The following is a 14,995-nucleotide window of genomic DNA, read 5'->3' on the forward strand; positions in this document are numbered from 1 at the left end:
AAACACATGGGTTATCTCCCAAGAAGTTCTTTCTTTATAGCCATTAAGATGGGCTCAGCAATTTTAATGATGCACTCGCAAGAGATAGTATTTGAAGCAAAAGAGAGCATCAAGAGGCAAATTTAAAACACATTTAAGCCTAACATGCTTCCTATGAAAAGGAATCTTGTAAATAAACAAGTTCATGAGGAGCAAAGTAACAAGCATAGGAAGATAGAACAAGTGTAGCTTCAAAAATTTCAGCACATAGAGAGGCATTTTAGTAACACAATCATATTTTCCTCTCTCATAATAACTTTCAGTAGCATCATGAGCAAACTCAACAATATAAATATCACACAAAGCATTCTTATCATGAGTCTCATGCATAAAATTATTACTACTCCCAACATAAGCATAATCAATTTTATTAGTAATAGTGGGAGCAAATTCAACAAAGTAGCTATCATTATTATTTTCATCATCAAATATAGGAGGCATATTGTAATCATAATCAAATTTATCCTCCATAACAGGCGGTACTAAAAGACTACTATCATTATAATCATCATAAATAGGAGGCAAAGTATCATCAAAGTAAATTTTCTCCTCAATGCTTGGGGGACTAAAAAGATCATGCTCATCAAAACCAGCTTCCCCAAGCTTAGAACTTTCTATATCATTAGCAACAATGGTATTCAAAGTGTTCATACTAATATGTTCCATGGGTTTTTTAATTTTCGCATCAAACCATCCATGTCTTAAATCAGGAAATAGAATAAGAAGCTCATTGTTGTCCATTATGCCAAACTAGTGTAAACAAGAAACAAAAAGATGCAATTGCAGGATCTAAAGGAAATAGCTTCGAACACTCACACAATGGCGCCGAGAAAAGTACTTTACACGGGACCGGAGTATGAGTGCCTTTTACCTTTCCTCCCCGGCAACGGCGCCGAGAAAAGTGCTTGATGTCTACGGGTGCTTCTATTCTTGTAGACAGGTGTTGGGCCTCCAAGAGCGAGAGGTTTGTAGAATAGCGGCAAGTTTCCCTTAAGTGGATCACCCAAGGTTTATCGATCTCGGGGAGGAAGAGGTCAAAGATATCCCTCTCATGCAACCCTGCAACCACAAAGCAAGAAGTCTCTTGTGTCCCCAACACACCTAATAGGTGCACTAGTTCGGCGAAGAGATAGTGAAATACAGGTGGTATGAATAAATATAAGCGGTAGTAACGGCGCCTGAGAAAAGTACGAGTATGCGAGTAAAAGCAGAGTAAACAAGCAGCGATAGCGATATTTAGGAACAAGGCCTAGGGATCATACTTTCACTAGTGGACACTCTCAACATTGATCACATAACAGAATAAATAGATAGATGCTAGACTCTACACCCTCTTGTTGGATGATGAACACCACTAAGCTGTGTAGGATTACACGAACCCTCAATGCCGGAGTTAACAAGCTCCACAATATTCAATGTTCATATTTAAATAACCTTAGAGTGCATGACGAGATCAACATAACCAAACCAAGTACTAACATAGCATGCACACTCGTCACCTTCACACTACGAAAGGAGGCATAGATCACATCAATACCATCATAGCAATAGTTAACTTCATAATCTACAAGAGATCACAATCATAGCCTACGCCAAGTACTACACGATGCACACACTTGTCACCATTACACCGTGCGGGAGGAATAAACTACTTTAATAACATCACTAGAGTAGCACACAGATATATTGTGATACAAAACACATTGCAATCATAAAGAGATATAAATAAGCACTTCACTATGCCATTCATAACGGTGAATAAGTATTACGTGAAATATAGCCTAAGAGACCCACACGGTGCACACACTTGTCACCTTTACACACGTGGGACAAGGAGTCTCCGGAGATCACATAAGTAAAACCCACTTGACTAGCATAATAACATCTAGATTACAAGCATCATCATATGAATCTCAATCATGTAAGGCAGCTCATGAGATTATTGTATTGAAGTACATAGGAGAGAGATGAACCACATAGCTACCGGTACAGCCCCGAGCCTCGATGGAGAACTACTCCCTCCTCATGGGAGACATCAGCGTTGATGGAGATGGCGGTGGTGTCGATGGAGGAGCCTTCCGGGGGCACTTCCCCGTCCCATCGGCGTGCCGGAACAGAGACTCCTGTCCCCCAGATCTTGGCTTCACGATGGCGGCGGCTCTGGAAGGTTTTCTCTGGTTTCGTCGAACGTGTAGTGGTTTTTAGGTCAGGGACCTTTATATAGGCAAAGAGGCGGAGTCGGAGGGTCAACGAGGCGACGACACACTAGGGGGGCGCGGCCAAGGCCTGGGCCGCGCGACCCTGTCGTCTGGGGCCCACAGGGCCCTCCTCTGGCGGCTCTCGGGTGTTACGGAAGCTTCGTGGAAAATAGGATGCTGGGCGTTGATTTCGTCCGATTCCGAGAATATTTCCTTACTAGGATTTCTGGAACCAAAAACAGCAGAAAACGGCAACTGGCCCTTCGGCATCTCGTCAATAGTTTAGTTCCGGAAAACGCATAAATATGACATAAAGTATGCATAAAACATGTAGATATCATCAATAATGTGGCATGGAACATAAGAAATTATCGATACGTCGGAGACGTATCATCTATGTTGTCCCGGTATGGATGTCTAAGTTGAGAATAATCAAAAGCGAGAAATCCAAAATGCGAGCTTTCTCCTTAGACCTTTGTACAGGCGGCATAGAGGTACCCCTTTGTGACACTTGGTTAAAACATGTGTATTGCGATGATCTCGGTAGTCCAAGCTAATTAGGACAAGGTGCGGGCACTATTAGTATACTATGCATGAGGCTTGCAACTTGTAAGATATAATTTACATGATACATGTGCTTTATTACTACCGTTGACAAAATTGTTTCTTGTTTTCAAAACCAAAGCTCTAGCACAAATATAGCAATCGATGCTTTCCTCTTTGAAGGACCTTTCTTTTACTTTTAATGTTGAGTCAGTTCACCTATTTCTCTCCACCTCAAGAAGCAAACACTTGTGTGAACTGTGCATTGATTCCTACATACTTGCATATTGCACTTGTTATATTACTCTATGTTGACAATATCCATGAGATACACATGTTACAAGTTGAAAGCAACCGCTGAAACTTAATCTTCCTTTGTGTTGCTTCAATACCTTTACTTTGATTTATTTCTTTATGAGTTAACTCTTATGCAAGACTTATTGATGCTTGTCTTGAAGTGCTATTCATGAAAAGTCTTTGCTTTATGATTCAGTTGTTTACTCATGTCATTACCATTGTTTTGATCGCTGCATTCATTACATATGTTTACAATAGTATGATCAAGGTTATGATGGCATGTCACTCCAGAAATTATCTTTGTTATCGTTTACCGCTCGGGACGAGCGAGAACTAAGCTTGGGGATGCTGATACGTCTCCGACGTATCGATAATTTCTTATGTTCCATGCCACATTATTGATGATATCTACATGTTTTATACACATTATATGTCGTATTTATGCATTTTCCGGCACTAACCTATTAACGAGATGCCGAAGAGCCGATTCGTTGTTTCTGCTGTTTTTGGTTTCAGAAATCCTACAAAGGAAATATTCTCGGAATTGGACGAAATCAACGCCCGGGGTCCTATTTTTGCACGAAGCTTCCGGAAGACCGAGGGGAAAGGAAGTGGGGCCACGAGGCGCCGACACAACGAGGCGGCGCGGCCCGGCCCTTGGCCGCGCGGCCCCGGCGTGTGGGGCCCTCGTGTGGCCCCCCGCGTTGCCCTTCCGCCTACTTAAAGCCTTCGTCGCGAAACCCCCGATGCCGAGAGCCACGATACGGAAAACCTTCCCGAGACGCCGCCGCCGCCAATCCCATCTCGGGGGATTACGGAGATCACCTCCGGCACCCTGCCGGAGAGGAAATCATCTCCCGGAGGACTCTTCACCGCCATGGTCGCCTCCGGAGTGATGAGTGAGTAGTTCACCCCTGGACTATGGGTCCATAGCGGTAGCTAGATGGTCGTCTTCTCCTCATGTGCTTCATTGTCGGATCTTGTGAGCTGCCTAACATGATCAAGATCATCTATCTATAATTCTATATGTTGTGTTTGTCGGGATCCGATGGATAGAGAATACTATGTTATGTTGATTATCAATCTATTACCTATGTGTTGTTTATGATCTTGCATGCTCTCCGTTATTAGTAGAGGCTGCGGCCAAGTTTTTACTCTTAACTCCAAGAGGGAGTATTTATGCTCGATAGTGGGTTCATGCCTCCATTAAATGCAGGACGGTGACAAAAAGTTCTAAGTTTGTGGATGTGCTTGTTGCCACTAGGGATAAAATATTGATGCTATGTCCGAGGATGTAGTTATTGATTACATTACGCACCATACTTAATGCAATTGTACGTTGTTTTGCAACTTAATGCTTGGAAGGGGTTCGGATGATAACCTCGAAGGTGGACTTTTTAGGCATAGATGCATGCTTGGATAGCGGTCTATGTACTTTGTCGTAATGCCCAATTAAATCTCACTATATTTATCATATCATGTATGTGCATTGTCATGCCCTCTCTATTTGTCAATTGCCCGACTGTAATTTGTTCACCCAACATGCTATTTATCTTATGGGAGAGACACCTCTAGTGAGCTGTGGACCCCGGTCCATTCTTACATCTGAAATACAAATCTGTTGCTATTGTTCTTTACTTGTTCTTTGCAAACAATCATCATCCACACTATACATCTAATCCTTTGTTACGACAAGCCGGTGAGATTGACAACCTCACTTGTTTCGTTGGGGCAAAGTACTTTGGTTGTGTTGTGCGGGTTCCACGTTGGCGCCGGAATCTCTGGTGTTGCGCCGCACTACATCCCGCCGCCATCAACCTTCAACGTGCTTCTTGGCTCCTCCTGGTTCGATAAACCTTGGTTTCTATCTGAGGGAAAACTTGCCGCTGTGCGCATCACACCTTTCTCTTGGGGTTCCCAACGGACTCGTCTTTGTACGCGTATCACTCCTTATTTGTGTCAATGTTTTATAGCTCATGAGGAAGTATGTGGTGTTTTATCTTTCAATCTTGTTGGGCAGCTTTCACCAATGGACTAGTGGCTTCATCCGCTTATCCCATAATTTTGCAAAAAGAGCTGGCAATGGGGTTCCCAGTCCCAATTAATTTACCTTCACTAATAATAATTCTCTTCACGTGTTTTTCCCTGATTCATCAGTAAGCAACTTAATTTTGCAAATAGACACTCCTTCATGGTATGTGAATGTTGGAAGGCACCCGAGGATTCGGTTAGCCATGGCTTGTGTAAGCAAAAGGTTGGGAGGAGTGTCAACCATAAATAAAAACTAAAATACATGTGTAAACAAAAGAGAAGAGGGATGATCTACCTTGCTGGTAGAGATAACGTCCTTCGTGGGAGCCGCTCTTTGAAAGTGCTGTTTGGCAAGGGGGTTAGAGTGCCCACTACCATTCGTTGACAACAACAAACACCTCTCAAAACTTTACTTTTATACTCTCTATATGATTTCAAAACTTAAAAAGCTCTAGCACATGATTTAATCCATGCTTCCTCTGCGAAGGGCCTTTCTTTTACTTTATGTTGAGTCAGTTTACCTACTTCCTTCTATCTTAGAAGCAAACACTTGTGTCAAGCTGTGCATTGATTCTTACATACTTGCTTATTTGCATTCATCATATTACTTTGTGTTGACAATTATCCATGAGATATGCATGTTGAAAGTTGAAAGCAACTGCTGAAACTTAAATCTTCCTTTGTGTTGCTTCGATGCCTTTACTTTGAATCTATTGCTTTATGAGTTAACTCTTGTGCAAGACTTTTGATGCTTTTCTTGAAAGTACTCTTCATGAAAAGTTTTGCTATATGTTATCTATTTGTTAGCAACTATAGATCATTGCCTTGAGTCACTTCATTCATCTCATGTGCTTTGTAATAGTATGATCAAGGTTATGTAAGTAGCATGTCACTACAGAAATTATTCTTTTTATCGTTTACCTACTCGAGGACGAGCAGGAACTAAGCTTGGGGATGCTGATACGTCTCCAACGTACCTATAATTTATGATGTTCCATGCTTGTTTTATGACAATACTTACATGTTTTGCTTGCACTTTATAATGTTTTTATGCATTTTCCGGAACTAACCTATTAACAAGATGCCACGGTGCCAGTTCCTGTTTTACTGTTGTTTTTGGTTCCCAGAAAGGCTGTTCGGGCAATATTCTCGGAATTGGACGAAATCAACGCCAAAGATCTTATTTTTCCGGGAGGCTCCAGAACACCGAAGGGGAGTCGGAGGAGAGCCAGGGGCCACCACACAGGTGGGCCGCGCGGGCCACACCCTGGCCGCGCCGGCCTGGTGTGGGGCCACCCTGTCGCCCCTCTGCGCCGCCTCTTCGCCTATTTAAGCCCTTTCGACCTAAAAACGCGGTACCAATTGACGAAACTCCGAGAAAGACTCCGGGCGCCGCCACCATCGCGAAACTCCGTTTCGGGGGACGAAGTCTCTGTTCCGGCACCTGTCGGGACGGGGAAGTGCCCCGGAAGCCATCTCCATCAACGCCATCACCTCCATCATGCTCCGTGAGTAGTTCCCCCATGGACTACGGGTTCTAGGCTGTAGCTAGTTGGTATCATCTCTCCCATGTACTTCAATACAATGATCTCATGAGCTGCCTTACATGATTGAGATTCATCCGATGTAATCGGTGTTGTGTTTGTCGGGATCCGATGGATTGTTACGTTATGATTGTCTATCTACAAAGTTTATGAAGTTATTGTTGCTGCAATCTTGTTGTGTTTAATGCTTGTCACTAGGGCCCGAGTGGCATGATCTTAGATTTAAGCTCTATACTTATTGCTTAGATTGTATCTACAAGTTGTATGCACATGTCTATGTCCGGAACCAAAGGCCCCAAAGTGACGAAATTGGGACAAGCTGGAGGGGAAGGCTTAGATATGAGGATCACATGTTTTCACGGAGTGTTAATGCTTTGCTCCGGTGCTCTATTAAAAGGAGTACCTTAATATCCGAGTAGATTCCCTTGAGGCCCGGCTGCCACCGGCTGGTAGGACAAAAGATGTTGTGCAAGTTTCTCATTGCGAGCACGTACGACTATAATTGGAAAACATGCCTATATGATTAATGATCTTGATGTTCTGTCTTAATGCTATTTCAATCCTATCAATTGCCCGACTGTAATTTGTTCACCCAACACTTGTTATTGGAGAGTTGCCACTAGTGTAGATAGCTGGGAACCCGGTCCATCTTTCATCATCATATACTTGTTCTACATGTCATTGGAAGTAGTATCTACTATTTTACGGTGCCATTGCTCTCATATTACTACTCATTGCTGCTACGTATTCTTGTTATTATTGCTCTCATATCACTGCTACTTTCACATCACCCCTGTTACTAGTGCTTTTCCGAGTGCGGCTGAATTGACAACTCGGTTGTTAAGGCTTATAAGTATTCTTTACCTCCCCTTGTGTCGAATCAATAAATTTGGGTTTTACTTCCCTCGAAGACTGTTGCGATCCCCTATACTTGTGGGTTATCAGCGGGAGCGGTAGATCTTCCCCTCAGACTTGTTGGTCTCTGGGAAGTAGAGGACGAGGAGGGTCGCCTTTCGACCATGAGATGCAGAGGCAGGGCGGTGATAGCCGCCGGCTTCGGTCCTCTGCTGAAGAACTCCCGAGACGAGAGCATAGAGGCTCTCCGGCGCAGCAGATGTTCCCCGCCGACGCCAAGCCGATGCTCCCTGCACAGCCACATCACCCCATCCCCCCTTGCCCCCACGGCCGGCCAGGGAAAGGAGATGCACCACGCAAAGAAACTTGAGCTTGGCACAAGATAAAGGCCCTTTATTTGAGGAGTAGCCCGCCACCCAAAACTTCACCGCAACTGACTCCGCCCGCCGGAGCATCTCGTCGGAGAAGAGAGTAGCAAGCCAGCTACAGATCTCGGCCAAGAGATCTAGCAGCCAACTCCTGGCATAGCGCCACACACCGGCATAAAGCCAAACCCACCTAGATCTACTAATAATATACACTAACCTAAATCCGGCGCCTCCCCTAGGCCATCTCCGATCGGCTACGCCGGCGAAGAGGCCATCGGATCGGCCCGGTCTCTGGTGGAAGCTATTCAGGTACTGTAGCTAGAAGAGAGAGGGGAGGGGGAATGACTCCGACTCACTATCTTGACTTATAGCTTGTTAAGGATAATGAGCTTAATGTTTCAAACCTTTATGAACTGAGGCTTAACGAGCCGAGCAACTCATTAAACCAACTCTAGAGGAAAGCGACTTCATCCTTTCTTCGATCCAATGTAGTTTTTCTGATGGAAATGTTTCCATAGAAAATATAACTAAAAGTGAAAAAAAACACTTATACTACAAAATACTATTTTATTAAATAAATATATATGTTATTGTTGCATAGTGATAAAATTATATTAAATGTATTTAGCAACAATAGTATGTGTTTTATTATGATAAATGTTATAAACCAACATATTAGTTAAAATCGTACCTTTGGCAGAGCAAGTTCAAAGAATAGGAAAGTTTTGTGTAAGTAAGTGATAGTAATTTAACTTTAACACTATTGAGGCCCAAAAAAAATCATGGGAACCGGGAAGAAGAAATGTGTATGTCGTGTCCTACCACTCGCTCCGACTAATGGATACCCCCGTCTGTTCGCTTTTACAAGATATTTTAGATGATTTAATATAAACTATATATGGACCAAAAGGAGTGAATCTACACACTGAACTCGTATAGATACATGTACCTTCGAATAACTTAAAACACCTTATAATAGTGAAAGAGGGAGTACTATATTAGATAATATCTATAGTTTATAGAGAGAACATTCGTCATTTGGTGAACAAATGCACATGATATTATCTACGAGATTAATAAATAATTACAATTACAGTAGCGATATGGATAATGTACTATTTAACTTTTTTCTAGTTCTTGCCATAGTAAAAAAAATTGTTCTATTTATTCTTGTACTTGATCGTTTCGAAAGTTTTCTAAAAGGTAGAACCAGCGTTCTCTTGTGCACACCTGCACAACTTAATCTAGGCCACCTACCGCGTTGTGCTCCTTAATTTCTCCAGCCTATTATATACTTCCCGACACGCAACTGGCCTGCTTAGGATTCCTTCACTTTTCCCCATTCCTCCTCCCTCTCAATGGATCTCTCTCTCTCTCTCTCTACTTGCTTGATGGCATTGTCGGCGTCACTTGCGGCAATTGGTCGCCATCACTGTCCTTCTATGCTCGAATCCAAGAACGCACGTCCAGGCGAGGTACCAACCAACTTATCCCCTCACCTCCCCTTTTCCCTTGATTTTGGAGTTCTTTCCCACATTCCAACACCACGGCGAGGATGCCATAGATGTTCTCTGCCACGGCGACGCCAGGCTCCATGAATCTGAAATACCCTTGCCCAAGCTATCTTCCTTCCCCGCCACCACTCGATACCTCAACTACGGCATGCACATGAGTGAGGTGTTGCATCCCAATCCAATATGGACCTTGGCGATGGCGAGATCCGTTGTTCCATTGAGTCCCTCACCAAAATCTTCCTATGGTCATGCGCTGTGCGATGGTACCCCCTCCCCTGTGTTTGCCAAATTGCCTGAAAAGTCAGAGGCTTTGGAAGCCATGGAGTGGCTACAGGAAGTCGCAGATGGCTCAATGTTAGTCGCTAAATCCTCCTACTCCTTGCGGTCCCTCTTATCCATCCAAGTCCATGTGCCAGGGAACAGGGTATCCTCGAGAACCTCGCCCCCTCCCCCTATCTATTTTCGAATGATGCTCTTTGTCTGAGCTCTCTCACTATCTATGTAGATGGTTCAATTTGGTGGAGTATTTCATGGTGTACTAATCATTATATCATGAGTAGCTCGCGAGTTTCTAGATGTTTACATGCTAGATAGATCTTCAGTTATTGAGAATTATTGCAAGTTTGGATTGTGGAGTGAATCTTCCCATCTAGGGGTGGACAAAAATATGTTGAATTGACATCTTAGATAATCTGCATTGTTTTATTGCTAAAAACTAGTAAAATAGTTTAAATGGTGGCAACTTCTTACAATAATAAGGTACAACTTTGAGATTCCATTTTGTGCCAATTACCAAGCTAGCAACCTAGTTATTCTTAGGTGTAGTTTATATTTTGATAGCTTAAGAATGTATTTTGTACAAATTATGGCAACTTCATCACTTGATTTGTGGCAACCAACAACAAAATAAATGTTTACCTATTTTTTGTGATTTTTACTGGTTACAAGAAGGATTGAAGGAGGGTGTTGGCCCTAGTGGCCACAAGAGATGGCCTGCACCGGTGTGTGAGGTGTCGCAACAAAGGGTTGTGGTTAGATGACAACAATTTGATTGCACTTTTAGAGTTACCATCAGCCTCACGGTAATGTGGGGACGGGCAGATGGGAAGATGACCCGACTATGCCTCCTCTCATCCGACCCTCAATATGTGGTAGTTCATTACCTCATGGATTTTCTAATTTCATTTTTGTTTGCATTGTGTTATGAATTTAGCCGAACCGTACCCCAATCTACATTATCGTTGATATTGTTTGTGTTGGAAATTTATGAGTAATTATTTATGTGTTTCATACAATGTACTAAATCAAACAAGCTTGTTGGATTATTGAAGTTTTTTGGGTATTGCTATGTATCCAACATTATTGATTGAGATATGTGTGCAAAATGAGCGAGGATTTGATGCCTATTCATTGTCGGCCTTGCTAGTGACCCATAAACCACTTAATTTCTATTTTTGTAACCAGCCGGTCAGTGATAGTTTTATGTGATGAGGTGGCATTTTAATGTTTGCAACATGGCAACTATGTATAAATAAAAAAATCATAACTTACTGCGAGTTCTTACTGTATGGTGTGAGGTCCGGATAAAAATAAGTTTCTTCTACAACATCTCAAATAACCTATCTTATTTATTGCCTTTAGTTTATGAACAAAAAATACTTTAAATAGTTTACCTGGTGGCAACTTCTTAGGATAATAGATGGCAAATCCAAGATTTCATTTTGTACCAATTTATTAAGATGCGATCAACTTGGTTATCCTTCAGTGCAAGATATAGTTTTACAAGCTAGGCAAGTATTGGGTATAAATGATGGTAACTTCATTACTTGATGGGTTGCAACACTAACAATAAATTACTTATTGCATTTAGGAGAGATGGAGCCAATGGTGACAGCAGATGGCATGCGGAGGCATGCAAGGTGGCCTATAAGAGGTTTGCGCTGGGACATCAATAGTGGGAAGATACCTCCGGATTTCCTCACCATCAGCTTTGTTATAGTGGATGGGGATGGGCTGCTCGAAAGATGACATTGATATACCATGGCCTCCTCTTTGCTCATACATCCACCTGACCCTCAAAATGAGGTAGTTCCTTATCTCCTGGATTTTCTAGTTACAATATTTCTGCTTTGCGTTATGACTTTAATCAAGTTGTGCGCAGCTTGCGTTAAAGGCAATTTTGTTGCAAATTTGTGAGTAATTATTTATCCACTTTATCCAATGTATGGGTTGAATCAGAGAATATCTTTGGTTGTTGCCATTTAGTTGGTTATTGCTATGTATCCAACATTAATAATCGAGATATATTTGAAAAATTAGTGAGGGCTTGCTATAGATTAACATGACTATTCATCATCCATGCCAGGTCAACAAACCATTTTATCGATATTTTCCCAATAAGGCGATTAATGGTAGTTTAATGTGATGAGGTGGTAGTTTTAATGCTAGTAGCATATCAACTATAATACATGGCATATGGTAGCAGCATTGTGATACTGATATAGATCTTGTGCTTGGATATATTAAGTTAATTTATCAAAATTACATTGAAAGATTATAATCTATCACTTGGTTGGAATAAGAATTTGACTTGTTCACTAAACACCCTTAGCATGTGATGGTGGTACTAGCATGATTGTAGTTATGGCGACAACATTAAGTATAGTTTAACATACCTTTCATATAAAAAATCATGGTAAGTTTATGAACTTTCTAATTTTGGAATTGCACATGATGTATTGGTAGTTTGTAAGAACCTAAATAGTTACATCCATTTAGATGCATTCGCAATGTGTATATATACCATCTTCACCACCGCTCTCCAGCACCAGGTTTGGTAATCTTTGGCTATTAGTTATGTGGTAATTATATAATAATATTAAATAATGTAATTCATTGTTCATGGTTACCTCTGTGACATTTAGGTTGACAACCTATGTTTTCTATGGCTCCTTACAATGTTTCAACTATTGCTTTGGTTAAGATTGTAACTCTCATGATTATCCCCTTCAATTTCACATTAAGTTACATTCCACCACTGAATTTATAAATATTGATAACTATATATAGCTGGCAAGTAATGTTTATATAATACTACTAAAATTATGTGACGCTAACTCTTAGTAAAGAACTAGCTGACACCTCGCGCGTTGCCGCGGAAATATTAGATGAATTTTTTATATGCAAAATTAGCTTGAGTAGTTTGTAATCATCGAACAAATCTGACATAACTATTTAGCATTTACCACATAGTTAATAATAGTCTCAATACATTAGATTCTAAAATCATGTAAAATGTTGAGATAATCAAAAAACTTCCATGAGCAACCGGTGCCATATTGATCTTGAACTTGGCTTTGACCTATTGCAAAGACAAAGAAAATTGAGTGTGACATAAATAATAAATAATTTATGTGGAGCATGTTGTGTGGAACGCTCTGTTAAAGAAAATGCAATACACAATGAGTTTGGGTGGGCTGGCTGATGATGAGCAATGGTTGAGACTAAAAATGACGTTGAGATTGACAGTTATCACATCCAAGGTAAGATCGATGGGGTTCAACTCGCCTTAGACTTGTAAGTGTTTGGCTCCTTGTGAGAGTAGCTGATAGCGCACTATAGTAGTCAGGGGGTTGGGGGAGTCAAATAAAATTCTGAAGTAGTCGTACCTAGACATAATCAAGAAAGCAGCGGCAGGAATAATCACCTCGAGGAAGATGTGGCAGAAATAATTAACAGACATCGAAGGATACTACTCTGCTAATATATTTGTATCTCAATTCTCAACATAATCAAGGAAGCAGTGGTAAAACCTAATCAACTCAAGGAAGAAACAAAAAAAATGATTATGAGGCAAAGTGGTGTCGGGTGACCACAAGTGTTGCAGATGTGTCTCAGCCATCTCGACCAGTACCAGCATGAGATGAGTGTCGGTCGATGGGAAGTTCCTCCAATCAAGTGGTCTCTTTTGGGAGAATCCATTGAATCTCAAAATCAGGGGAAGGCTTCAGGTGTTAGAAGACGGAAACATAGGCTCTCGAGTTGAGGCTCGAGCACCACCAAATATGTTGAATATGGATCAGGCGTGGTCTTCAGATATCGGGCGCACGGGAACAAAGAAACTCCTAGGCAGGAGCACCATGTGGTGAGGAAGGAATCGATGCAGCTGGGATATTTAAATTGGAGAGGAACCCTCCAGCGAACACTCTGCAGATTCTCGATGTGGGAATATTAAGGAGATGGAAGTCCACCAGTTTCGTTTGCAAACCGTAGTTGGTAGGAGAGGATTGAGATCCATAATGTAGAAGGTGAAGAGGAAGAGGGTAATTCAGTTATTGGGGAAGTAATTGCGAAGTCAGAGTTGAATAATCGTTGCCATGGGATCAGCGGTCGAAGCCACATGAGGTGCGTACAATCGGTAGAATAGAGAAGGATGGCCGTACATCTAAAATCGGACGTTCAGGAATAATTCAGGTGATGTGGCTTCACCGGGTTTGAGCTTGCATACATTAAATGCACGTTAGTGGGATGAACTTTATAGATATTATAGATATGCTAGTTTCATGCAACTTGGAATAACAACTTGTTAGTGACACAATTATATAGATAATGGTTTTTGTGTAGATTGCAGCTATTGTGTTAAATGATGATTTATGTTTTATGATGAAATTTTGTGTGTATATATGGTCGTAACACTTAGTATACAGTACGGTAGTTCCATGCAAACCGGAAATTTTCTCAACTTCACAATTATAAATATAGCCTCATGAAAAGAAAAAACAAGGTATTTTTTCTTTTCCTTTCTTCACCACTGGGTATAATAGTTTTTGCATAGATACACAATACAAAGAATATCTACTCCTTTTAAGATACTTTCACATGGTAGCTAATGCTAAAATTATTTTCTATTGTTAAATTCTAAATTTATGACCGTTTCATTTGTCCACATGTGGTAGTTTTTTACATGGAAAAGTCTTGTTAGATATATATAAACACAATATATGTGGTATTCTCAATGCTTATACCATATTAGCTTTTAGTGATCTTCTAAATGATTTTTATGCCCCGTGTGTATATGGTAACTATAAATTTTAATTGGTAACTCAGCCCTTGAAATGTCAGGTTAGTTCTATGACATCATGGTTGATAAATTTTCATGTTGACATGGATATGGTAGCTTTGCCACACTATAAGTGATAACTTTCATGTTGATCTAGATATGGTAGTTTTACCAAATCATAGTATGACAAATATTTTCATTGTTGTAGTTTTTCCACACCATAGTTGGTAACTTTTTCACATTGACCATGGTAATAGGTTTAGTTTGTATTATTTTATATCCTCTCGCTACCTATTCAGTATACAAATATAGACTTGCCACATAATACCTTTAAAAGCACCATCTTATAATGCTCACATAATAGCACTAAAAAAATAGCATATAACGTGCACATGTTGTTAGTATCCTTCATTTTCAACGCAGAATGTTGATCCGACGTAATAATAGAGACTTACATGTATCTAAACATGGTTAAACCCTTATCTTTCAATAATGCCTTCTCACGCTAGCATGCTAACATAGTGCATTATTTTTTTACTTGGACCTT

Source organism: Lolium rigidum, chromosome 1 (assembly GCF_022539505.1).
Source record: "Lolium rigidum isolate FL_2022 chromosome 1, APGP_CSIRO_Lrig_0.1, whole genome shotgun sequence".
NCBI lineage: Eukaryota > Viridiplantae > Streptophyta > Magnoliopsida > Poales > Poaceae > Lolium > Lolium rigidum.